Raw genomic sequence first — 26,391 nt, 5'->3', positions numbered from 1 at the left:
AGTAAGTAAGTAGATAAATAAATAAATGAAGCAAGGGAGAGGAGTTTCCATGAGCACAGGGTCAAGACGATCGCGCAAAAGTAGCCGTCATATCAGGGAGCCAATAAACCCCTGGCTCTGGGCTTCTAGTTTGCGTCAGACAAATAAACTGGTTTTGTTTAAGTCTCTGTTAATTGAGTTTTCTATTACTTACAGCTGAATGAATTCCTAAGACAGTGTAGTGGGGGTGAAAGAGACACATAAGTCATCTGATTATTTCATCCCCACTCTCCAGTGGCGTGGACTCCTAACAGTTTCTTGGCTGCCTTCCAGAAACGTTCTATGTTAATACAAGCCATATAAACATAAGCTCTATATACAATCTCTCCCTCTGGCTCTCCCTCTGTCTCTCTCTCTCTCTCTCTCCGTCATACACACGTAATTCATGACAACATAGCAGGGTGGCTGAGGGCCCGTGTGCCCACAGCTCCGTAGTATAGCATGACACAGAGTCCGGCTGCATAGTGGCTCGAACCCCGTGCAACGAACACCACTGTGCTCGCTTAACCATCGACGGCACGTCTTTCAAATGCCCGGAGATGTTTCTCCTTTTTTTTGACACCTGGGTAGTATTTCTCAGTGTGGAGGAGATCTGTAGCATTTTTTTTCCCCCTCTTACTATCCATGGGACATGCCGATGAGCACCCTTGATGGAGGACCATGTTCTAAAAAGATCTGTGCGCCCTCAGAGCTGGCTCACGGCAAAAGGAGAATCTGCCGAGATTGGCCTTCTTTCCTTCTTTGTTAGCTTTCCTTCCCTTTACACAGCTCGCTGTCTCCTGCGCAGTCAGCTCCCCCCACATCCGTACAGTTTCCCCTTTAGTTCTATACAGGGCCATGCACGCTCAGGGGGCAGCATTTATGATACATCCTACTTCAACATTTAAGAGCTAGATCTTTGTAGACTTTTCTCCCGTGAGGCTGCATCTCTTTAGGAAGGACTTAAAAAAAAAAAAAAAAAGGAAACAAACCCCCAAAGTCCGCTTTGAACAGAGACAATGATAGCTAATTTGGCGGCATTCATCCTATGAACGAGGGGGTAAATACCAAGTAGTCCGATGGGGGGCACAGACGTGAAATAAACCAGATAATAATAATACAGAATGTTAAGTGCAATGAGAGAAAATAAGTGTAACGGGCAATGGGGGTAACTAATCTTAACTAATCGTGCCTTGTGGCTGTATGCAGAAGATCAAGCCATAATCTGGCTGTGACAGACAAGCTGGGTTTTTAATGAGGGGAGGAGGGGGGGTTCCAGGTAAGAGAGGAAATGGCACATGCAGAAACATGGAAGGAGCTATTTGGGGATCATAATACAAGCGATGGGAGGGCGTGAATGGGAGGGGGCCAGAGAAAGCGGTCAGGGGCAGACTAAGAAGGAGGGTGGGTCCCACTGAGTCTGTGATTGGTGCCTCTGGGTCCTGGCAGGGTCAGGCATAGCAATGTTGATGAGACGTAGAAACTTCTAGAGATCTAACTCTTGCCCAGGCCCGTACTCTCAGCTGCTTCTCTGTTTCACCCACCCAGCAGTACCGTTCCGTAGGGTTCCAAAAGAAAGTAGGTGAAGTTGCTGGGTTTTGGGGAGAAATACAGAAAAAATAGCTAATGGGAAGGCTGAAGAGGAGGTGCCTCTGTCTTGAGGGTGGATGGGCTAACAAGTTAGTCAAGATTCTTTTGTTACTGGAACAGATGGACACTGGCTCAGTTAAGTGGGACAGAAGGGTAAAAGGGAGGTAGGATATAAACATCTAAACTTGGGGAGACACATTCACAGACTGAGAGCAAGAGGCTGGGGGGAATTTCTTTCCAGGGGCTGCCAGTAAACAGTCTTGGCCTCCAACACTGTCTCTTTTAATAAGTGTCATATTTCTAAGAAAGAGAGACAGAGAAAGAGGTGCGGGGGAGGGAGAGAATTTAATTGGTCCATTTCTGGTCCAGTATCTTTGTGACCGGACCAATCAGCTCTGGGTCAGGGGGACCTGTTGTGAGCCAAGCAGTCCCGCTAAAAGCTTCAATCCAAAATGGTGGATGGAAGAGTAAATCAGGGCAACCCCACAAATGAAGCAAAGCTGTGTTCCATTCCGTGCTTGGAGCGGGACAGTTAGAGCTACCCCTGCTAGATCCAGGCCCTAAGAAACTTGGACTTCGTAATTTACGAAGGCAACAGGGAGCCAACAAATCCATTCAGCGCACATGAAATATTTCAAGCGAGGCACAAGGGACCCGGAACAGGTCTTAGAGAAGATGGATTTACATCTGGCAATAAAATCCCAACTCCAGTAACCTTTGCACTTAGGTCTGGATTTTGTCTGGATCTTAAAGCTTTTATAAGTGTTTAAGAGCATGAACTCTGCAGGGGTTGGAATTTCTCTTGCCTTCTCTCCCTCCAGGGACTGGGCTGCCAAGATGAGGCTGGGGGCCCTATCACCTTTCATTCTCCTTGGCTTGGAACTCTTTGCCTCAAGGGTGTTTCATCTCTGCCCATGGATGGAGTTGGCTCCATGGCCTCTTGAGTGATGTACTTAAACTTGCTGAGCTCTAGTGTCGTCCCCTGTTGAAATGGAGGTGTTCCTACCAACCTCGTAGGACCGTCATGAATGCAAAGTCCAGACCACATTTGAGTGGATTTTGTAAAGTAACAAATGAGTGAATGCAACTATGTTGTGATCTTGTCGGATGGAGTTCGGTTTTGGAGGTGGAAAAACATGACTTTGGGTCCCAGCTCTGGCTTGGGAAAGTTGCCTTGCCTCTCGGAACCAGGGTTTCCTCATCTATAAACCAGGTGGTGTTGTTGTGGAGGTTAAATGATAACGCGTGCAAATGGTCTTGTAAGGGTCTGAGCACAGGTCAAGGCACGGCGCATGATAATTGTCCTTGTCTCCCACAAAAGTGTTCAAGAAGCCAAAATAACATTCATGGGGGGCGCAGGTCTCTCCAGGGACTAAGACGGCTTTGGAGTCCCTATTTGTGGTAGAATTTTCTCGTGCTCACCTACATACACTTCTCCTTTCCTTCCTGGGCACGCTGGCTAGAAAGAACACTTCCAAGCCTCCTTAGAGTTAGACTGGGCCACAGGGATAGGAGTCAGGTGAATCACTCGTGGGCCGAGGAAATGACAAATCTCTATAGGAGATGCCCGGTTTTCTCTCCCTTGCCTCTGCAAACATGCAGAACTCATGCTGACGTGGGAAAGCCCCCGGGCGTTGGAGTCACCACCTGGCGAACGGTTGGCCCCGAGATCCTCAGCCCTGCAGCAAACTTTGCAAAAGTCAAGCCTTTGAGGTTTGGGAGATGTTTGTCATTGAAGCATACCGTAACCTCTCCTAACGAATGTGCTATTATTGCTTCTCATCTATGTGGTCTTGGGCAAGTAGCGTGAGTCTTCATTGGTTTAGCTGTAACATAGAATCGTACTAGCACTGACTTCCAAGGTGGTTAAAGGAGAGGACTCATGCAAAGTGCTTAGCCCTGGCTTTGGCACACAGAAGATGTTCGACGGACAGTGGCAGCAGCGATGACGAGGGTGTAGTGGGATGATGGTGATGGCGATCGCTGCTGGCGATTCGGAAGCTGGGGGGCGGTGGCTGGATTCAAATCCTTCTATTTAAGTAGAAGAACCCGCACAATCTCCAACCCTGGGGAGTGGGTGCGAACTTGCTCTGGCCCAGGCTGGTGTGCGGTGAATTGCATTTCGAGATGCTAATATGGTGCCGGGATCTGTGCCTGTCTCCGCAACTTCCCGGCCTCTGTGCAAAAGGATAAATACAGTAACATTTGCCTTCTTGGGAAAGCTCTTCGGTAGAGAGCACGGCCAGCAAAGCACACTTCTATTCCCAGGGCTGTTAGTTACTTTTCTTCTATGCCAAGACTGTGAAGCCGGGCATCGTGCTGAACATCGCCTCTGTAGGGATGAATGAGAACAGGTGTGTGGCCTCAAGGAGCTCGCAGTCCTTCCGGTGCTTATCATGATGCCGCTGAGCTACTGTACCACAATACGTCTCATGTCTCCACCCCCCACTTTGCCTCAATGCCAGCTTGTAGGGTAGCGTGATGCCGTGGAAGGAGCTTGGGCTTTGTGGACAGAGGGATGAGTCTGAACGCGGTCTCTGCCATTTTCTAGCCGTGCCCTTGGATAAAATTCTTGACCTGTTAGCCTTGGCTTTATCTTTAAAAAGGGGGAAACGGGGCGCCTGGGTGGCTCAGTCGGTTAAGCATCTGACTTCGGCTCGGGTCATGATCTAGCGGTCCGTGAGTTCGAGCCCCGCATCGGGCTCTGTGCTGACAGCTCAGAGCCTGGAGCCCGATTCAGATTCTGTGTCTCCCTCTCTCTCTGACCCTCCCCCGTTCATGCTCTGTCTCTCTCTGTCTCAAAAATAAATAAACGTTAAGAAAAAAAAATTAAAAAAAAATAAAAAGGGGGAAATGATTGCTATCATGTTATGAGAATTAACTATGATACATGTAACACCCCTTGGACAGAGCTTAACATGTAATAGGTGCTTGATAAATATTAGCCCTTCCTGGAGATTCTACGTTATTCTGTACTCCCAACATCTGGACCATAAAGAGTGCTCTTTATGTATTTATGGGATGGCAGGCAGAGAAAATTATTGTCCACAGGGAAGTACTTTTGGGAGGAAATACTTGAAGTATTTGTATATTTCAAATCCACTTTAGCTTATGCAGAAAATTTTTTTAATATTTATTTATTTTTGAAAGAGAGAGAGACCGAGCCGGGGAGGGGCAGAGAAAGACGGGGACACAGAATCCGAAGCAGGCTCCAGGCTCTGAGCTGTCCGCACAGAGCCCGACGCAGGGCTTGAACCCATGGACAGGCAGATTATGACCTGAGCCGAAGTCAGACGCTTAACTGACTGAGCCACCCACGTGCTCCAATTAATTTATTTTTAATTAATAAAATTTGGACCTCTGTCATGGATTATATTACTCACTTTTTTGACTTCTCAGCCAATTGCCATCATTGTTTGAGTCAAGCCCCTTCCTGCTAACTTTATTTTTTCCTCTTTTGGTGATTTCCCTCTCCACTCCCCTTCCCCTGATAAGCATAATGTCAAAGGTGTAGTGTGGCTCTGTGTGTGTGTTTTTAACTTACATGAATTGGACTGTACTGAAAATCTGATCTTCTTTTCTTCTTCTTCTTCTTCTTTTTTTTTTGAGAGAGACTATGCAAGCGAGAGGGGGAAGGGCAGAGAGAGAGAGAGAGAGAGAGAGAGAGAGAGAGGAAGGGAGAGAATCCTAAGCAGGCTCCACGCCTCTGCATGGAGCCTAACGTGGGGCTCAGATCTCACAACCCTGGGATTATGACCTGAGCTGAAATCAAGAGTCAGATGCTTAACCGACTGAGCCACCCAGGGGTCTCACTTTTCTTCTTTCTTCACCAAGCATTCTGTTTTTGTGACCTGTTGACATTCTTGTAAGTACTTCTAATTTATCGTTCCTCACTACTATATAATATTCCAGGGAGTCACTTTTTATTAACCAGAAAATTGGATTTGCCAGAACATCTTTATCTCCCAGCCAAGACTGCTATACGAGAAATATTATCTTCATTTTGCACCGAGTAAATCACTCACTAAATTGCGACCTTATGATGCTATTACAGCGATAACAATGGCACATGCCTGCTTGCCCACACCAAGAATTATGGCAGGAAATTACGGTAGGAAAGAGCTAAAAGCAAGTTGTTTGACTTTTTTATGGCTCTATGCTGTGTGTACACGTGAACATGTGCATGCGTGCTTTGGGCTATATTGTCCTTTTCTGTGTTTTAAATAAATATTCCAATTTGCATAATTGAAGTGAATTTCTGTGGTGCATGAAAATATAAACTCGGGGCTATGATGTCCATTAGGACAATTCATATCCCATAGTAAAAGCCTTGGGTTTAGAGGCAGGCGATCCGCATTCGCGTTTGGGTTCTGCCTCTTGCTAGCTGAGTGATGTCAGCCAAGCCGTCCAAACTCTGCTGTCAGGCAGAAAATAATAAAACAGGTTGTCGTGGGAGTAAGATGAGCTAACAGTTAGACATACTAGAGGAATGTAGTATGGTGTCATTTTTGTCTGTTTCACAGAGGAAGTTTCAAAACTGAATGACATTCGCGGACATCTGAGTCCCTGCTCTGGAAGGTGTCCCTTTCCCATCTAGTGCACGATAAGACCTTACTAATTGAAGTGACACCATTTTCAGCTTAGTGCCCCAGTAAGACTACCAACTGGCTAGGGCCAACTGGTACCCCACAGTTTTATTTTTGCCATTCCTGATTTGGGCCCACTGAGGAAGAACAGAGGTGAACACGTCCCCAGATTTGCCTTCAGAAAGCCTACAGTCATGCGGGAGAGACAGACATAACTCCAAAACAGTGCAAAGTGTGATCTGATGATAAATCATCAGAGTGCTAAGGATACACAGAAAAATGAGAGACTGGTTTTATTGATGGTCATTATTGAAAGTTTTTTGGAGCTTGTAGCATTTCAGCTAAGGATTCAAGGTCAGAGATGATTCGTGGGGGGAGGGGTGTAAATGCAGTAAAGAACATTCCAGGGAAGGGGAAGGGCATAATCAAGTTTAAGATGTGAGATGTGCAGAGTATGTATGGAAAACACCTCAGTGTGGCTTAAATTCAGGCATAGCATACTGTAAGGTAAACAGGATACACTGAACATTTTAAGAGTTTCGAGTATTTTCCTCAGCTGATGCTATTACAATTAGTATGATTACTAGTATCAATTGGTGTTTCTTGAGTACTTACACGGTTCTAGACACCATCGGTGCCTTATCTCACTTGAGAACTATGAAAGTCTATGAAATAGTGTATCGGTCAGTTATCGCTGTGTAACAAACTATTCCAAAAGTTGGGGGCTTAAAATAACAATCATTTATTATTAATCGGGAGTCTAGAAAGGTTTGCAGATCGAATCTAAGAAGGCCTAAGCTGGACAGGTTCTGCTGAATGCTTTCATATCCCTTCAGCAGGCTAGTTTGGGCTTGTTCACAGGCAAGAGACAGGATTCTGAGGTGTTAACAGGAAAATGCAAAGCCTCTGAGGCCTAGGTTTGGAGTTGGCACACAGTCCCTATCTCTTCTGGCCAGCCCAGATTCAAGGAATGCGGAAATAGACTCCACCTCTGAATGGAAGCTGTTGTGAAGTCACATCGTAATCAATCTACCACAAGTAGTTGCTAACATTATTATCTGTATATTATAAACGGTGAAACTGCGGCTACGGGAGGTCGAGGCCTTGCCCAAGTTCACGTAACTGGTACGCGAAGAGCCCGAACTTGTACTTGGCTCAGTAGACAGTGGAGAGCCTGGAAAGATCCTGAGCAGGAGAGAGATGCTGTCAGCAGAGATAGAAAGAGCCGGTATTTCTCTGGCTACATGCCGGCAGCACGGAGAATGCAAATCTTGATGATTCCAACATCAGTTCATCCCATTTTCAACTCAGGCGTACCGCCTTGGGACATCACGTTCTCTGCAGTGGTGGTATCGACTTTGAAACACACCCTTGCTGGGGTTGCTCTCGCTCCAGCCTTTGAGAAAACCAAGCACTGTCCCTTCAGGGTGCCTCCCGAGCACGGCCTGTGGCTGTTAGCCAAAGGGGCGTGTCACTGCAGGTGACGGCTGCAAGGGCTCACGCCAGTAGTTACGTAAGAGCGTCGCATGGAGCCGCCATTGGCTGAGTGCTTTGGAGAATGGACAATTAGCATGGACCCAGTATCCCAGCTGCCTTACTTGTCATTGGCTGGAGGTCGAGGCAGGGCAGTATGGGACCCCTCCTGGAGCCAGATGCAAGCCAGAAATCCAACGTTGATCGGACCTGGGCTCCCGAACCGGAGACCTGCTACTTCTGGTGACTGGACGCATAAAGCCAAACAGTGGCTTGATTTTCTCCCAGGTCAAGGACAACGGACCTTTTCTAAGTAAGATTGCTCTCAGATCACAGATTCTGAGCCATGTTTACCATTAATTACAAGGTGGCCCCTGGCCTAGGAGAGAGTCGGTGAAGCTTGGTGGAAGGTTATGAGAACGTGCTTTGAAAAAGAGGTGAAGAACATATATACACCCCGTTTCCTTTCTGTGTGTATCTTAGACATGGGCCTTGACCTCTCGGGGCCTTGGTTTCCTCTTCATACATGAAGGTGGTAACATCTACTTTTTAGAGTCGTCACCAGAATTCAGCGATCGGGGGTGTGGAAGTCCTACCGACGGCCATTGTGATCAGGAGCGGCCCTGCATCATCAGAAGAGGGAAATCGGCACCTGGCCACGCCGCCCAGGACAGAGCCAAGTGTATGCAAGGAGTCAGACCACCCGTCACTGCTTTCAGCGTTAATATTTGATCATTAAAGTGCGGCTCACTGTGCCCTGCTTGGGGACACCTGCCGCATCGGTGGGTTCTCGAGACTAGCCGCGTGTTACAATCGTTTGGGGAACTTTAAAAGATCTCACTACCCAGGCCCATCGATGCCATCAGAACCTCTGGGGTGTGGCCCAGTGACAGGTATTTGTAAAAGCTCCCCGATAGGGTTGGGACCAGGGGAAGGCGAATGGACCGCCTCGTGTGCACAATGTAAGGGGGAACCCCACAGTCAGGTGCCGCCAGCTTGCAGGGCCATGAGAGTGCCCCCTGGGTACCTCGCTCTGCTCGCCCTGGCCCTTAGATCTGTTCCCCGGGTGATTCCAATGGTCAGTGAAGGTGCTAGTAATTGGGTTTTTTGTTTGTTTGTTTCTTTGTTTTAAAATTTATTTATTTTGAGAGAGAGAGAGAGAGAGAGAGTACAAGCAGGGGAGGGCAGAGAGAGAGAGGGAGAGAGAGAATCCCAAGCAGGCTCTACACTGTCAGTGCAGAGCCCCTTGCAGGGCTCAATCTCATGGACTGTGAGATCTTGAGCTGAGCTGAAATCCAGGGCTGGATGCCTAATGGACCGAACCACCCAGGCACCCCAAGTGTATGTTTTTAAGTCATCTCCACACCCACTGTGGGGCTCAAACTCACAACCTCACATCACGAGTGGCTCCTCTGATGATTCAGCCAGTCAGGCACCCCAGGAGGACTTACTCTTCAATGCGTCTCACGGCACGTTTTTTCTCGACCTTTCTCAGAGGGACCCCCTGTACTCCGGTGACCAAAATTGCCTTGCAAATAGCACTGGGCTTTCCACCAGAAGGGTCTACTTAAACAAACAGACCAACCAACCCAAAACCAAACCCTCTTTATCTCATAGCCCCTGATGGTTACGTGTATCGTGTACGACTCCACGTTCACTCACTGTTATGATATCCCATCGTGTAGAAAAGGGTGTGACACGTAGAGGCATTTTCAAAAACAAGAATAGGGGCGCCTGGGTGGCCCAGTAGGTTAAGCGTCCGACTTGGGTCATGATCGCACTGCTCGTGAGGTTAAGCCCCGCATGAGCCTCTACGCTATCAGCACAGAGCCCGGCTTTGGATCCTCTGTCCCCCTCCTCTCTCTCTGTCCCTCCCCCGCTCTCACTCTCTCCTCCCCCCTCTCTCTCAAAAATAAATAAAAACATTAAAAAAAAAAAACCAAGTATATGAATGAATGAATGGATCTAGACTCTATTTTGTCTTCTCCCTTTGGACCTCGTGGTCTGATTTCACCGGCCTCGCATCCACACCTTGCACGCAGTAGGAGCACAGAAAACACTGAATGGAATCCAGGGCAAAGCACCCAGCGTCCCCCGTCTCAGCCTGCGAGTCACTCAGAGATGCTCTGGAGAAAAGGTGCTGAGAAGCTCACAAGCCCTTGTGCAGAAAAGCCTGGTGCCGAAAACAGGAGCCTGCTACCCACAGGTGGCCGGCAAGGCTGGACCAGGCTGCGCTGGAGACTGGGGGGGAGAGGGGGCCCGGGGGAAGCTCCCGGGCTCGTGTGGCCCGGAGGGGAGCAGAGAGGAGGCTTCCTCTTTGCTCTCCACTTGGCCTCCTAGGGCCCGAGGTGGAGTTTTGGGAGGAAAAATGTTGGCGGAGGGGCCCGAGGCTCAAGTTAACATCAGATAGGTTACCGGCTGCCTGTCTTTGAGGACCTTTATCTATGAAAGAGGCCCCGTGATTCAGACCCGTACGGCAGCCAAAATCTTTTCTTTATTAAAATGCTTTGTGCTCCAGGATACCAGGGTGTTAAGCTGATCTGTCTCTGAGAGTGTGTTTGCCGAGAGCGCACTATTAGATACTTTGTCTCCTTTAAAATAATACTAAGAGACGGCTTTGCATCCCTCGGCTCCTGCCCTGTGTGGCTGCCTGCAGAACGGCGCCGGGACAACACATGGCCCTTCGGAAAGGGCCTTGAGGGACCACGAAATGAGGTCTTCCTGACTGCCTCGGTCCCCGGCAGTTTGCAAGCTGGAGAAAAACCAACCGCTTTGATCCTGAACGTGTCATTTGTGAAGACAGCGTTATCCCCCAGAACGAAGATGATGCCCGGGTGTCGGCATCTCTCGTTGAAGATGCTACCGAGTGGCTCACGGTAGCACTCCTCGTGGATAAAATATTGCATCGAGATCATTTATTTATAAAGAAAATAGTGTCTATCCTGGCATCATGACCTCCTCCATCTCTCACCCCGTGTTCAAACCCATTCGTATTTGGAAGCTAAAACGTATACATCTGATTATCCCTCGGCACCTCGTGATTTAAAAAAGGAAGAAGAAGTGGGGGGGGGGGGGAAGAAAAAAGCCTGACAGCAAATCCTTTAAAGGGATTGCTTTTTATGGGCTCCGTGCACAGAGTTTTGTGTTTCTCTGAGCATGTAAAGGCATCTCATAACACATACAGTGCCGATATCCTCGGCAGGCTGGAGTCGTAAATAACCACCCTCTTAAGCGGCGCGATATGTATTATTTTTCTCCTGTGAACTTGGGGCCTCCCACACACGATTCTTCCATTGCAAATAATAAAATGTGGGTGAGATCAGGATTCCTAATTCAAGAATAAACCAGAAGAAATGTATTTAAAACTGCATGAACGCTGGGGTTTTCAGAGCGACACCAGCGAGCAGCGAGCGACGTCTCTTTCTGCCCAAATCTGAACCGCCTAAGCCCTGCACTTCGCCATTTAAATATCTCTTGCTTGGGTTACCACAAAGAGCCTTTGTACAATATTCTGCAAAGCCGTAGGCATAGGATTATGTGTTCTTACATGTCTTATTTTAGGCATCAGCAGCAAAGTATACCAAAGGCAAATTTATGTTTAGAACTATCAATAAAACATAACAGAGAGTCTGCTAAATTAGTAATCATGGAAAACCCGCCCGGTTCTCTCTCACGCGCGTTCTCGCTCTCTCTTCTCTTTTAATATTACAAAGCAACTTTTAAAGTATTTGCCTTTGGTGTGAGGGTGGTCTCGGAAGACGACGTGTACTTAAATATCTCAGAGGTACCTGAAGGCCTTATTTTTGGATGGGGAGAGTGTCAAGGGACAGCTAAACAAAAATCTAATAATGGTTTTAAGTTAAATGCCTTCAAGTTAAATACCGTCAAGAGCTTTTGCAATCAAATGTCCGTCACGAAAGGCGTAATGTATCAGCAAGATGGGAAAGATACTGTTTGTCAGCAGTTGTGATTAACGCAAATGAAAAGATAGTCTTGCCCAGGCCTCGACGAGCTGCGTTTCAATCTCACGGACACCAAGAGACGGCACATGAAACTATTTAGCCAAGAGGGAAAACCATGCCCCGTCTTACCGCAAGGCCGCTGGATTTTCTAAGGGGAACGTGAACAGGAAAGGCCAAAGGGAAGATGCTCTCTCTGAGGCAGTGGAGGGTGAGGTCCTGGCAAAGAAGAAAGCCCTTTCTTTGTGATGGGTCTCACACTCGGAGGGAGAGCTTTTCCCATCAGGGGGGTGGGTGGTGGAGGGGACAGCCATCTGGTCCCCCCAGCAGGCAGCATGCAGACAGGCGTCTGGGTGTGGTTTCTCTTTGGTGCCGGAATCATTTGCAAGAGGCCGAAGGACTAGGAAACACAGACCATCATCTCCCCGGGCTGCTGGGATGTGAGCGCTGGAAGGCCTCCGAGATCAGTTGGCAAAGTGGTTTTCATTTTCCTTTGAGCCTCAGAACTGTGTCTTCCCTCAAAATATTATGCAGAACCCTGATTATAAAAGAGATAAAAGCAGGATGGTCTGGTTAAGGTGGGGCTCGGGGGGCTCGGAATCCCACCCACTGAGCCCCCGACCCTCCTCCTACGAGGGCTTCTGAAGGGCGCCTAAGGGCTCAGCAGAACCTAATTTTAAAACCACTGCCCGTTAACTTCCCTTGCCCCCAGTCACAGAGGAAGGAGGGAAGGCTCAGTGAGGGGGAGCGACTTGTGCAAAGTCACACAGCTCACTAAGGGCAGAGGGGGACTGGTAATGCCCCCAAGGGCTTTGCATGCGATAGTTATTAAGATTCAGAGCAGACAACCTGTTCTGGTGGCCGGTGCCTTGCCCGCGACCATGCTTTGCCACCTGCAGAAGCCGTGCATATATATCCATGCCGTTCTGTCTTTACCGTCTCTTGCTTTATTCTTCCTGGCAGCGAGCAGGACCACTTATTACTAAGCAGATTTAAAGATGAAAAATAGCCCTAGTGACTATTTGCACCTATCACTTTTTTTTTTAAACATTGGATGCTTGCCATGTCTGTTTCATCCTTTTGGTTTCCCTTAAGGATAGAGAAGCTGGGGCTTCGGCTACCGTTTGGACTTCCGTGGTGCTCTCGGCTCAACGCCTCCCCACAGTTCTTTCACCCCACTCGAGCCGTGTGGCTCAGGCCGCCCAGCTCTTGCAGAATGCCAGCCCGCTGACCTCAGTCGACCAGCCTTCACACCGGATAGAACCACAGATACGAAATGCAGAAAGTGTGGCTCAGCCGTATCCCACCCCAAGGGGGACTGACTCTCTTTGCTGTGAGAGAATGAATTCTACCTGCTGAGGAGGAGTCTGAGGAGGAGAGAGTAAGCCCCGGGATCCAGCTGTTCAGCTTTTACTGCGGACAAGTTCCACCGGCAACCAGAACCCTCACTTGTCCATCCGTCTTACCCTTCCTTCCGTGGTGCGCAATCAACAGGGCACCGTGGCTTGGAAGTGGAGGGTTTGGGGTCTGGAATCATGTAGACAGGGTCACCACCAACTCTTGACTTAGAACAAGTCAGTCCGTTGCCCCCTATGTCTCAGTTTTTCCATCGATCGAGGGAGGGCGATAACGGTACTTGTCTCAGAGAGCTTGAGGAGAGCTGAGTTTCTAGCACTTGGTCCTGGAAAGTCATCCTTCATGTTTCACTCCGTCTCTCAATTCAGGAATGTGATGCTGTGTGTTAGCAGGGAGGGGGCCAGAGGCTACAGGAGAGTCAGGGCAGATGAGGGCCAGGAGGGTATTCACCTTGACCCCAGTTCATTCCGTGTGGAAATGCCAAATGGAGCTCCCTCTACCTGGTCAGTACTCTGTCTGTGCAGGTGGATTCCTGTCCAGGGCTGGGGACTCTGGGGACCCTAGTGAATGCACCCCTGTTATCTTCTGCTCAGCCTAGCATCTCTACACATTCGTGAGTCCCTTGGTATTACGAAATCTTAACAGTCTCTGAACCTGTGAGTATCTTTTTATCCAGAATACCACCTTCTGGGACGTCCGGGTGGCTCAGTCGGTTAAGCGTCCAACTCGTGGTTTTGGCTCAGGTTATGATCTCACGACTTTGTGGGTTTGAGCCCCGCGTCGGGCTCCGTGCTAGAAGCATGGAGCCTGCCTGGGATGCTCTCTCTTTCCCTCTTTCTCTGTTCCTCCCCAACTTGCACTGTCTGTCTCTCTCAAAATAAATAAACTTAAAAAAAAAATACCACTTTCCCATTGTGACAAGCATGCTATTATTTTCTTTCCGTACCCCCTGCTAACTAGTTTGAGTTGGGGTTTTAGCCTTTGTAACCAAGGGAGCCCTACATTTAGAAACATCTGCTCCCTAATTCCAACACCAGAGATGGATCCCTTCCCTGTTGCCCCGCCGCCCCCCCCCCCCATGTTTTACTGAAATACCACGTTGGATCGGGTTGATCTGTAGGCAGAAAAGAACTCATTGTCTTAAACATTTCCTGAGTGCCTCTAGCAAAGTAAGAGGCAAACAGCAATACAGCCTATCGAGGGCTCCTAAAGAGAGGGCAGAGAAAGATCTGGGGGATTGTAAAGGAAAGGGGATTGCTTCCAGCTCGGGGTCTTAGGAAAGGGTTCACAGGGAAGGTGGCTTTGCTCTGGGTCTCGAGGAGAAGGGCACGTCGGTGACAGAGGTTCTGGTCAGGACAGTGCCGGTTAGACTGGAGGCAGTGACATCCCTGTATGAGCATGTTCAACGTGCAACATCACTGAGGGACAGATTGGGGTCTGTCCCTACTGACAGTAATAACACGTAACATTACTCGAGTTCTTATTTGCCAGATTTCTCTTACTTGATTTACAGATACTCCTTCGTTGGACGCTCCCGGCACTCTGCAGACAGATCCTGAATTCGTTCCCCTTTCACATGAGAGTTCACGTGTGTAAGTGGCAGAGCTGGGATTCCGACTTTTGCCAAGTCATCTGATGCTCGTTACCGCGACATCGTGGCTCCCAACGCACAGGGCCATGCCCTGGGGAGAGGCTGGGACAAAAGTGACCCTTGCCCTTCCGAAGCTCACACTCCAGTGTGTGTTGATAAGAATGTAGATTTCACTCTTTCTCGTGCCATTGTTTTTATGAATACCAGTTAGGTGAGAACACCAGTTTTATGAATACCAGTTACCTGGAGCGGTGTGTGGTTTTTGAGTTTGTGCGAGGACGTTTGTGGTTATAGCTCCGGGACGTCAGCGGGTCTGATCATATTGGTTTTCACGTTTTGTCTGGGAGTGCTAACACAAGATTCTCTTTCTTCCCCTCAGGGGCATGAACAAAGACACAGGAAGCGGTCCAAGCTGCTGAAAGTCCTTTTGGGACTGGGAGAGGAAATGTTTGCTGACGTTAGAGTCATCACCAGGCACATGGAGCGGAAAAGTGAAGAGAGAAGCCGGATCCTGGTGACCTCACTGGGCTCCTGGATCATGCCTCACCTGAAGCAGATCCAGCCCTGGATTTTACAGTCACAAAAGTCAGTTTGAGTCAGGCGTCCATTGGAAGACGGAGCTTATAGTTCAGGAGGCTGCAGGGGCCACTGGTGGTTTGGGAAAGTCTCTTCCGAGTCCCAGTTTGCCACACAGTCTTTTCGTGACCTCTCTTCTCCGGGTCTCAGTTTCTTTATCTGTAACATGAGACATTCAGATAGAAACGGCAGTAATGATGAGGACGACGGTCACGATTACCACTTATCAGGCATGTTCTGCTTGCCACCTGTTCATCTGCTCTGCTGAGGGTTTGTATATGCAATATCTCATTGAGTTGGGGCAGCAGCCTCAGGAAGTGGTAACGCGAGGCAGCTGATGCCCAGAGAGATTGAATCACTTCTTCAAGGCCACACAGCACAACTGGTAAATAACAGAGCTGAGATTTACTTCAGGCATCTAACACGATGGACCCTGATTTTTTTTTTTTTTTCTTTTTTAGAGACCAGCTTCTTCGTGGTAAAACCCCTCTCATGGTCTAGGAGGGCTGGGGCCACCGCCGTCATTCATACTTTATTCTCCCAGCACCAAGCGTAATAGTCGGCAAAACGTAGACATCTAATACATATTGTTTGAATGAATGAATGAATGAATGAATGAGTGAATGAGTGGCGAGATGAATTTCGGGAGCCCACGCGGCCCTTAAGTTCTTTGAAACCTGCCTTATGCTCTTAGCCTAATGAGGGCTCCCAGAAGATTTCTTGGGTGAAGGGCAAACCCCTTTCTCTTCCTCTGAACTAGTGTTTGCTTTACTGGCTGTCCCCCACTAATGAGGGGACACAACCCAAGGGGACTGTGTCTCCAGGCTAATTATTTTGTGGTTGCTCTGACCACACCATTCAAAATATTCAGGCTATTGTTGGTGTTTTACATCTTGCCACAGTTGCCCTTGTCAACTTCCAAGGGCATGAAGCCATGGCCCGATGGGCTAGCCCTTTCAAGGTCAGCTTCACAGCAAACACAAAGTTAATTGAGCTGGAATAATTTTTTCCCCCTTTACTTGATGTGCAGGTGACAATACTTAAAATATCGACATGCCTTAATACTTTTAAATTCAGTTGTTTGCTGATCAGCAGCTCTGCTCTACTTAAATTGACCAATCTATCTTGCCCGGCTGGAGATCAAGGGATCAGCACTTAATTTCATTCCCTGAATAAAGAATTTTTTTTTTTTATATCCACACGGAAATATCAGAACATGAAAGGTTAAATCAATATGGAGTTTTACATTGCTTAAAGGGCATTTGCATCAAAGCAGCCCTGAATGCAATTCACTTGTTTAATGAATTTTTTATGCTTATTTAATGAATTTCACAAAGGTTTGGTGTTTTTCATAAAATGGATAAGGACTTCCAGTTTTATGAAATAATAAAAATGGAACTGAAGTTATGAAATGAGCAATCTCATTAGTTAGGCATGATATATTCATATGAAAATGTACATGCCTTCCTGTTATTGCCGGGGCACCATTATGCGCACGGTGGCTTGTTATAATAGCACGGCAAATATTCTTCTAGTTAAGATATCAAGAAGTGACAGAAGGAAATTGCATTTTCTCCCCATTTCTAATAATGACATAATTAATGCTCATTTAAAATAATTACCTGGGCGTTGTTTCCCAAGAGGGCTGAGGCCTAACTCAACGGTAAACGCTCCCTGGGATACTTTTGCACCCCGGCAACCCAAAGGACGTCCCATGTTTTTTAATTTGTTATTTGTGGAAGTCACAGTGATTGCCTGCCCGACAGTGATTTAACTGTCCTGGCGTCCCTGCAGAAAGCGCCGGACTCGATGTATCAAATTGTCCCCATACAGAAGACATAGAAAAAATACCTGTGTCTGAAGGAGAAAGAGATTGTGTGCGCGTGTGTGCACGTGCGTGCGTGTGTGTGTGTGTGAGAGAGAGAGAGAGACCGTTTGATTGACTGATTGTGGTATCAGTTCTCCCTCCCTTGACTTTTTTTTTTTTTTTTTAGGGGGTCGCATATTGCTTTAGATCGTGGGCTTCCTGTTGTGTTGCCAGAATTTGGAGAACTGGTCAGGTACCGTGCGCTGACTCGCCCTTGACGTTCAGAGGTCAGAAAGCGTCCCGAACAACGATTTAGGCTTTGAAACGCAGCCCTGTGCCTGACAACTGTTGGACCACGGGCAAGTTACTTGACCTCTCTGAACCGCAGCTGTCAAATGAGGATCGGACTTGGTAGTTCCTGTCTCCCAGGGCGGTGGGCGAGACTCAGGAAGCCCGTGCGTGAGAAATGCTTAGCACGGCGTCTGGCATCCGGTAGACGCCCCGTAGCGTCGGCTGTTGCCATAGATGCTGTTGGTGGGAAACCGCGCCTGGCGTCTGCCGCCCGCTCCGGTACGGAGTCTGAACAGAAGTCATGAATCAGAGCTGCGCGGGGCCTCACTGGGGAAACTTGAAACTTTCATCTCTCTCTCTCTCTGCCTATTCAAGAGGACAGGCAGCTGGAATGCTTCTCTGGCATTCAACACTGATATCAATCTCAGCAACATTAATAATACAGTGCAACCAAATTAATTGTGGCTTCTCTGATTTCACAGAGCAGACAAATTCAGATGAACAGTTCAGCGAGCATGTGCGGGGGCGCCCGGTGGGTGCTGGGCTCCAGCAGTGGGGCCCTTAAAAAAAAAAAAAGACGAGGAAAAGCAGAGCTCTTCGTTCTCAAGGAGTCTGTCACGTTGTAGGGCAATTTGGAACAGGCAGGATACAATTTTATTACCAATAAAACTTCTTCTATCTGTATAGCACTTTGTAGTTTACAGAAACTTTTCAAGTTGTGGGACCCACTGATCCCTTAGGACTCTTTTGACAGTAGATTGAAATAATTTCATTGGACACAGAGAGGTATTTAGTGCTGTGGTTAGCAAATTGGTTCCTGCAGTTAGAACTGAATTTCAGCATTGGCTTTGCATAGTTCCAGCTGTGTGGCCTCCTGTAAATCACGTAACCTCTCTGAGCATCACTTTCCTGGTCTTTCCAATGGAGACGATAAAAAGACCCACTAAATGTCCTGGCATGGAAGATACGTCTGCCCCCCTTTCTGCCACGCTCTTAAAACCCTGCGTCCAATGTGCCCATAATCCAGGTAGAAATGAGAGTTGAAGAAAGTAATGGAAGATGCTGCCCCCTAGTGGTGGAGTTAGGTAATTCAGAACTTCACAGCAAAGATAAGAGAGTGCGCCATTGCCTTTTGACAGCGGTAGTGGTTGGTAAATTTTTACTTCTGCTATTTTTTGGATTCGCTGATGTGTGTGTATGTATATTACGTATATGTATATATGTTATATATGTGTATGTAATATTTATGTGTGTACACACATATGTATATGTAATATATACAAATGCATATATGTGTATATATACGTGTATATGTAATTCTTAAAGCTGTGCCATTTCATACTTTTGAAAGAGCTGACCATTGCTGACTATCCAGACATTACGATTTTCTACTGATTCCAATACGCGGTCTACTGTGTAATAATAACACACAAAACAGTGAAATTATAAAAATATTCCCTCCCTTGTAGAGTCACTTTAGTATTTATTTTTGAGAGAGGGAGAGAGAGTGCAAGGCAGGGAGGGGCGGGGGACAGGGGGGAGACAGAGGATCGGTCAGCACAGAGCCCGATGTGGGACTTGAACTCAACAAACTGGGACAGTGTGACCTGAGCTGAAGTCAGACACTTAACCAACCGAGCCACCCAAGAGCCCCTTAATTTCACTTTTAATATAGAAACAGTAAAAGTACTCAATTTCTTCATCTTCCTCCAAATTTTCTTCTCTGGAGAATTAGGGTAAATCTCAGTAAGTTACGCTAATGATAATAAACATAATAATATTTCTTTCAGCTCAGGTCTCAACCCCCGAGGTCAGAGATCCTTCTAAGACAGGACACGGCCTCTCCTCTCCGTCTCTTACCTTCACACCTCTGCATGCTTCCTTCCACACCTCCTGTTCTGGATCAGAGCATGCTTGAGATGTACCTGGAGACTTTTGTGACCAACGCAAGCTCCCTGCTCTAGGCGGGGGACTCCCCTGCACAACTGAGGGCCGCACCCTGGCATCTGTGTCATGAAAACGTTCCCCTTGTAATTCTGATTGTCCCCCCACTCCCTGCCGAGATTCTAAAACTAGGATTCTAAAACAATCGGGCAAGAAATCCTGAAAGAATGTGGCACAGACTCTCAACAAAAATGATGAAGGGATAAACTGCTACGTTTTAAATTTGCCTCTACCCACGTCTGTTTATTCAACAAGCAACCCCTCAAGGTCAAGAATAGCCTCATTATTTTATAAGGGAAGCTGCCTGGAATCACAGGTGAGCTCCCCTGTCCCGCCCCGCACCTCCACGTCCTGCACTGGGTCTCCAGGTGCTTGCGCCCCAACCTGGCCATCATCCTGGACTCTGTCTCTCCCCCTGCACCCTCCCAGCACGCACCCACCTCCGCACCCACACTCACACATCAACAAATCCTGCTGGCCCTACCGCGGGAGTCTGTCTGGAAGCTGACCACTTCCCACCCTGTCCAAGCCTCCAGTTTGCCACCTCATGCAGCCTGGATCTTGCGGTAGCCTCCCACCTGCCTTGCCCTTCTCACTCTGTTCCCCTTGGTCCCTCCAGTCCCCGGAGCAGAAGCCAGAGTGGTGTTTTTAGATGCAAATCAGATCACATTATGCCTCTGCACAAAACCCATCTCATTCAGAGCGAACTCCTAAGTCCTTAGGGCAGCCTGGCTAGGGTCCGGGTCTCCTTCAAACTCGCATGCACTCGCCCACTGTCCACGCGCCTTTCCCTCCCTGCCTGGGGCTCTCTTCCCCTTCTCTTCCACTTTCAGTCCCATCCCGGGGAATGCCTCTCCCTACCCTGTGCCCCGAAGCTGTTTTATTTTTCTTCGGAGCACTTAGAGTCACTTGGCACAGTACATGTTTAGAATTTCCTTGTTTATTGTCTGCCTGACTTCTTCACTAGGATATGGGGGCTCCGTGCTCACTGCCTAGAGAGGTATACACTGTAAGGGTTGGATGACCACTGTTGAAGGAAGGAAGGAAGGAAGGAAGGAAGGAAGGAAGGAACGAAGGAAGGGAAGGAAGGAAGGGAGGAAGGGAGGAAAGAAGGGAGGAAGGGAGGAAAGGAGGAAGGAAGGAAGGAAGGGAGGGAGGAAGGGAGGAAGGAAGGAAGGAAGGAAGGGAGGAAGGAAGGAAGGGAGGAAGGAAGGAAGGAAGGAAAGAAGGCAGGCAGGGAGGAAGGAAGGAAGGGAGGAAGGCAGGAAGGGAGGAAGGAAGGCAGGAAGGGAGGAAGGCAGAAGTGAGGAAAGAAGGAAGGAAGGAAGGAAGGAAGGAAGGAAGGGAGGAAGGGAGGAAGGGAGGCAGGAAGGGAGGAAGGAAGGAAGGAAGGAAGGAAGGCAGGAAGGCAGGAAGGGAGGAAGGAAGGCAGGAAGGCAGGAAGGGAGGAAGGAAGGAAGGCAGGAAGGCAGGAAGGAAGGGAGGCAGGAAGGCAGGAAGGAAGGGAGGAAGGAAGGAAGGAAGGAAGGAAGGAAGGAAGGAACGCACGAACGAATGCTTGGGCCCCAGGATAACATTTGTTCAACGTCTGCAACTATTTCCCTGTCTCTGCCCGTCATGATTCAGGATGAATCTCCATCCCGGAGACTGGAGACCCATTTCGATGGGGCCTTCTTTCTGACTTACTCTCCAGGCCTGGGGCGGGGAAGTCCGAAGCGTGGAGAGGGAGTTGAATGAGAGCAGACCCCAGGCCAGCCCTTTCACACGCCTCAGAGACACAGGCTGAAACGGAAGAGAAAGCGTCTCGTCCTCGGGCTCTTTCCCTCTCACTCGCCTTGTCCTCCTTCGCGTAGAGAGTCGTTTGTAAAATTCAGCCCAACAAGGTTTTCAGCTAATTGAGGCTTTCCTGACTATCCTATGTGATGCATTGATTAAGCGCCCCTATATGCTCTGCGCCGCGACGGAGAGCTGGGAGGTAAAAAAAGTGAGCAGGAGGAGGCCTGTGCCCTGCGGGTGCTGACAACTCCAGCGGGGAGAGAGACAGACGCACAAGGACTTCTAACCCAGGGCAGAAAGAAGACAGAGCTAAGTAGGCCTGACAGCCCTGTGCTCGGGGTCAAGAGGATCCATTACATCAACTCTTGTTTGGTCCAATTTATTACCACCACTATTACTAATCTAATAATCATTCTAGTAGGCCTGCCTTCTTTGATATCAAAGGCGTATTTTTCTACTGCCAAAATTAATGATAAAGGAAAACAATCCATTGGAATTAAAAGCAGTTGTGCCTGCTGGTTGTTGAGAGGGTCACGGGCTTCTCCTGGGCGGATGGGGGGGGGGGCGGGGGGGGGGAGGCTCGTGAATATCCCGCGAAGGACCCGCTTCCCCAAGGACCCCTTCCAGCAGAGCATCCGGACGCTTGCAAAAAATCAAAGTCACCCTGCGTCCGTCTCCATCAGCTCTGCCATTTAATGTTTAACATCTGGGAGGGAAAATATCCTGAAGCTTTTCCAAATACGCGAGGCCCTGCCCTCCAGGTTTGCGGGGAGAATCCTAGGCAGGGGCGGCATCTCACGTGCCACAGAGGCCCGTGCCGGCCAAGGCGGGGTCCAGGAAGCCCCCCGCCACTCACGGGAGGACCTGGGCGGATGGATTTCTTGGAGGCTGGTTTGCCTCTCTCTCCTTGGTTCCTAGATCGCCAATCGCCCGAACAGCGGCGGCATTTTCCACTCGCGCCTTCTGTTCCATTAGCCCTGGAGCCACATCACCGGACTCGTCAAACAAGTCCCGGATCGCGGGAGGAACGGATGCGACGCGAGATAGCGGGGCCAACGCTGAAAACAACTATGATACAGTAGAAAGCCGGCTTTTCTCCTTTCCTGTGACTCATTAATGACGTTGGCATGTTACGTTTCAGGTGTCTCTGGTGAAAACGCCCACGGGGCCATCGAGTAATGGGGGTGAAGTGGGCCAGGCTTCAGGACCTGCAGGCATTTCGTGGGAGGCGGGGCCTTGGCCAAGCAGGAGGCCCTGCCTCCCCATCGGAGAACAAACCATTGCCGAGCTCGGTCAGCGGCCCCCCAGGCAGGAATGTGCTGGGCCCAGGCAGGAATTAGGAGCTTTCCCGTGATGCAACAGCCGCAGGAAACATGCCCGGAGACCACTAGAGGCGCAGTTTGCAAACGCTCTTCCCGATCATCAAAGCGATCTCCAAAACTTGATACCTATTTGGCATTTACATCTGTAAACGGTCTGCCCCCTTAGGTGGGGTGTGAGGCCCGGTGACACAAATACGCCTTCCCGGTCGCGTGGGAGGCGCAGGGAACACTTTCATTTTACAGGCGAGGATGAGCTTATTTAGCGATTACCTGTATGGTCAAAAGAGGCGGGGCGGGAATCCCAAGCCTAAATTCTTTCTCCAAGGGTAACATGCTTTGGTTTCTTCTCTGCCGTTTGGATATGCAACCGCGGGGCACTGGGGATGGCTGGAAATCTGGGGACGCCTTTCCCATCAGCAATAGGTCCCTCTCCCCCTCGCCCCGCATCTGGGTCGGTCTGGAACTACTCCGACCCACAGGGCGCAGTGAGACTGACGCCAGGCTAGCTCTGGGGCGGGGGGTTGCAAGTGTGGACTGGTGGTTTCTGCTTCCTCTTTCTTGGAGTCTTGGGCTGCTTTGTGACACGTCTGACCAGCCAGCTGGAAACAGGACATGGGGAGAAGCTGGACTTTGCATGCAGAGGGGCAGGTCGGGCTGCACCAGCCTCGCAACCACCCTGCGAAGGGCCAGACCTGTGAGTGTTCACTCATACTCCACAGTCACGCTCCTCGGTCCCTCCAGACCATCCAGCTGCCAGCTGAGTGCCATGGAGGGGCCCAATTCGATGGCACATGGAACAGAAACCTCTCCCGCCTGAGCTCTGCCTGAATTGCTGACATATAAAACCACACGCAGTAATAACTTGGATGTTGTTTTAAGTCCTTAAATTCCAGGGAAATGTGCCATGCAGATAACCAAAACTCAACTGCATAGCACCTCTGGATACTATGTTCTTTCTCCCTTCCTTCCTCCCTCCCTCCCTTCCTTCCCTCTTTCCTTCCTTCCTTCCTTCCTTCCTTCCCTCTTTCCTTCCTTCCTTCTTTCCTTCCTTCCCTCCTTCCTTCCTTCTTTCCTTCCTTCCTTCCCTTCTTCCTTCCTTCCTTCCTTCCTTCCTTCCTTCCTTCCTTCCCTCTTTCCTTCCTTCCTTCTTTCTTTCTGATTTATACCAGTATATCAATATCAACATAGTGAATTTGAAGGATGCAAAAAAGCACAAAAAAGAAATGGTCTTCTACCTAAAGCTTACCACTATATTTTTTATTTGTCTCTCCAGGTCTTTCCCCGTTTCTTTTTCTTAACAAACCTGAGGTCATCCTGGGCTTCCTGCTGTGTCATTTGTCCTTCTCACTGAGTACGTCGTGAACCTTTTCCATGTGATAAAACATTTTTTCAACGGGATTTCTATGGTTGCACCGAAAATTTGTGTTATGGATAGACTATGATTTAGGCAACCAATTTCATATTGTTTGAATATTTAGTTTGGCTTCCAAATTTTCTGCGTTATAAATATTGTTATTATTCATATCAATGTCACAGCCACTACTGTGCATCAGCGATGGGATTTTAGGACCCATGTTTGCACTGTCAGGCTAACAACTCAAGGACGTCCATTTAATCACTGGGTCTACTTTACTTATTTTTTAGGTTTTATTTTGAAGTTTATTTATTTGTTTTGAGAGACAGGGCGAGCGAGCAGGGGCGGAACAGAGAGGGACGGAGAGAGAGGATCCCAAGCAGGCTCCACGCCGCCCGTGCAGAGGCCCCTGAGGCACTGGAACCCATAAACCATGAGATCATAACCTGAGTTGAAACCGAGAGTCCGATGCTTGACTGATGGAGCCACCCAGCCCGCCCCCCCCACCCCCCCATCGGGTCTATTTCTTCAAAAAGGAAACTTTGGGCGCCTGGCTGGCTCAGTCGTGGAGCACACAACTCGATCTCAAGGTCGTGAGCTCGAGCCCCATGTTGGGGGCGTGGAGATTACTTAAAATAAAATCTAAAATAAATAAATAAATAAATAAATAAATAAATAGAAGGAAACCAGACTTCAGGAAGATTAAATTGTATGCTTGAAGTCACACACTGATTTGAATCCAGCCTTGTCTGATTCTACACTCTCAACTCCTCTAACATGCTGCCATTTAGTAGTTAAAAAATAAATTATTAAAAAAAAAATTGTTTCTCTGTTGTATAGCGAAGCCAAACATTTTTCTGTATCTTTAAGCCATTTGCATGGCTCCTTTGGTTAGTTACCTGTTCATGTCTTTTGACAATGATTTTATGTTATGTTCATGCTTTTCTCATTTATTTGTAGGTGTTCTTTACATATTCAGGGCATTACTCTGTTGCCCAGTCTTCTCTCAGTGTTTCGTTTTACTTTTTTACTTCAGTGTGCTGCTTCTCTACTCATAAATTTTAAAATTTAAAGATGTTTTCTAGCAAAGTGACAAAGCAACAACATTCTCAAAGTCTGCAAAACTTCAGAGCCGGGAAGAACTTTTGAGGTTATTTAATGTTTACTTAATGTTCACATGTGAAAACAGAGACCTGGGTAATGAGGTGACTGCTCTCTAGGAAAGCACTCAGAGAAAACTGCTTCAGGAAAAACTGCATGTTTTCTTATGTACCTTTGTGTATCAGAGGGGAGAAGAAACTTGTGCAATCTAACAAACCAAAATTTCAGAAACAGAATCTTATGCCTCTGGTTTTTCAATTCCTTGGTCAAGGGGTGAATTCATTTAATGACTCAATTAGAGCATCTCACACAACATCAACATTATCTGGTACAGGGAACCCTTTTATAAAATTAAGTCTTACAGGGAAGTTCAATACCAACTCATAGTTGCCCAGGCTTATGGGCAAATCTCCAACCGGTTCAGATCAGGGCCACTTGGGTGTGGGGTGAAGCTTTCCCTTCATGTCCCGGGGCCCACAGGGGCTGAGTTCTCCACCCTCAGTTTGGGATTCTGCATGGGTGGCAGATATTGGGGGTGTTAGGGGTGGAAGTGTCTACACTGGGCTGTCCGCACAGAGCCTGACGCAGGGCTCGAACTCATCAACGGCGAGATCATGACCTGAGCCAAAGTCAGACGCTCAACCAACTGAACCACCCAGACACCCCAAGTGAACACCTTCTACCTGAATCACCATCTGGCTTCTCCTTTCCTTCCCCCACCCCCTTCTTTAGTCTTTAGAGCGGAAAAATGTACCCCCCCAAACCAGGAATCTTTTTCTGCTTTAGTTATTGACTGGGGGAGTGAAAAGTAGCCCGTGAGAAGGGTCTGACAGAAGGAAATCAAACAAAAGACAATACTTTGAGAGGCACCCCTGTAGGAGAGCAAAGCAGATAAAAGCAGAGTTGTTGTGGGGGGCACTTTTATGCTTCCAGGTCAATCCTCATTCCCTTCCCTAACCTGCACTAGCAGTTTCTACAAGAACAACCTCATGGGAGCAAAAGACTGCACAGGAAAATGGAAAACCCTGTGGCATAGTCCCTTGTCTCCTTCTAATTCAGGATGCTGAAGCCCAGAGAGGGGGATGCAGTTGCCTGAGGTCACACAGCAAGTTAATAGTTTGGCTAGGTCTTAAATTCAGCTGACCATTCCAGTGCTCTGTTGCGGGTAATACTTTGCCAGCCAAATAGAAATCAAAAGACGCCAAGTGAAAAATAGTCATTTTGGGGGCGCCTGGGTGGCTCCGCTGGTTGAGCGTCCGACGGCTCTTGATTTTGGCTTAGGTCCTGATCTCGTGGTTTGTGGGTTCAAGTCCCACTTCAAGCTCCGTGCTGACAGTGCAGAGCCCGTTTGGGATTCTCTCCCTCTCCAAATAATCAAAAAAAAAAAACAAACCCAAAAAAACACAAAAAACAAAAAATTTGTAAACAGTCATTTTATTAAGAAAAACTTCACAAAAGCATACATGTAGAGAGATGATATCACGAATCCCCACGTATCTATCTTACAGCATCAACAATTACTAACTCACATGTACAAAGTCAGTCTAAAGCTTCCAGGTGCTCTGTAGCAACATGCCCAGAGTCTAGCTGGACAGGAGGCTGGGGTACAGAGACTTAAGCGGTTTCTTTTAATTAAGTGGCTTCTTA

The 26,391-nt window shown here is 48.2% G+C and overlaps 1 long non-coding RNA gene across 1 annotated transcript; it reads right to left on the bottom strand.

Moving 5' to 3' along the window:
- Positions 1-11,707: 11,707 nt before the first annotated feature.
- On the bottom strand, positions 11,708-22,360 carry LOC131499649 (uncharacterized). Its single transcript, XR_009255994.1, has 2 exons — positions 21,824-22,360; positions 11,708-12,164 (listed from the first exon to the last, which is right to left on the bottom strand). It is a non-coding gene; the product is annotated as an uncharacterized LOC131499649 (long non-coding RNA).
- Positions 22,361-26,391: the final 4,031 nt, after the last annotated feature.

Source organism: Neofelis nebulosa, chromosome 17 (assembly GCF_028018385.1).
Source record: "Neofelis nebulosa isolate mNeoNeb1 chromosome 17, mNeoNeb1.pri, whole genome shotgun sequence".
NCBI lineage: Eukaryota > Metazoa > Chordata > Mammalia > Carnivora > Felidae > Neofelis > Neofelis nebulosa.
The sequence above is the reverse complement of the archived record's forward strand: the minus strand, read 5'-3'. Positions and strand labels throughout refer to the sequence as shown.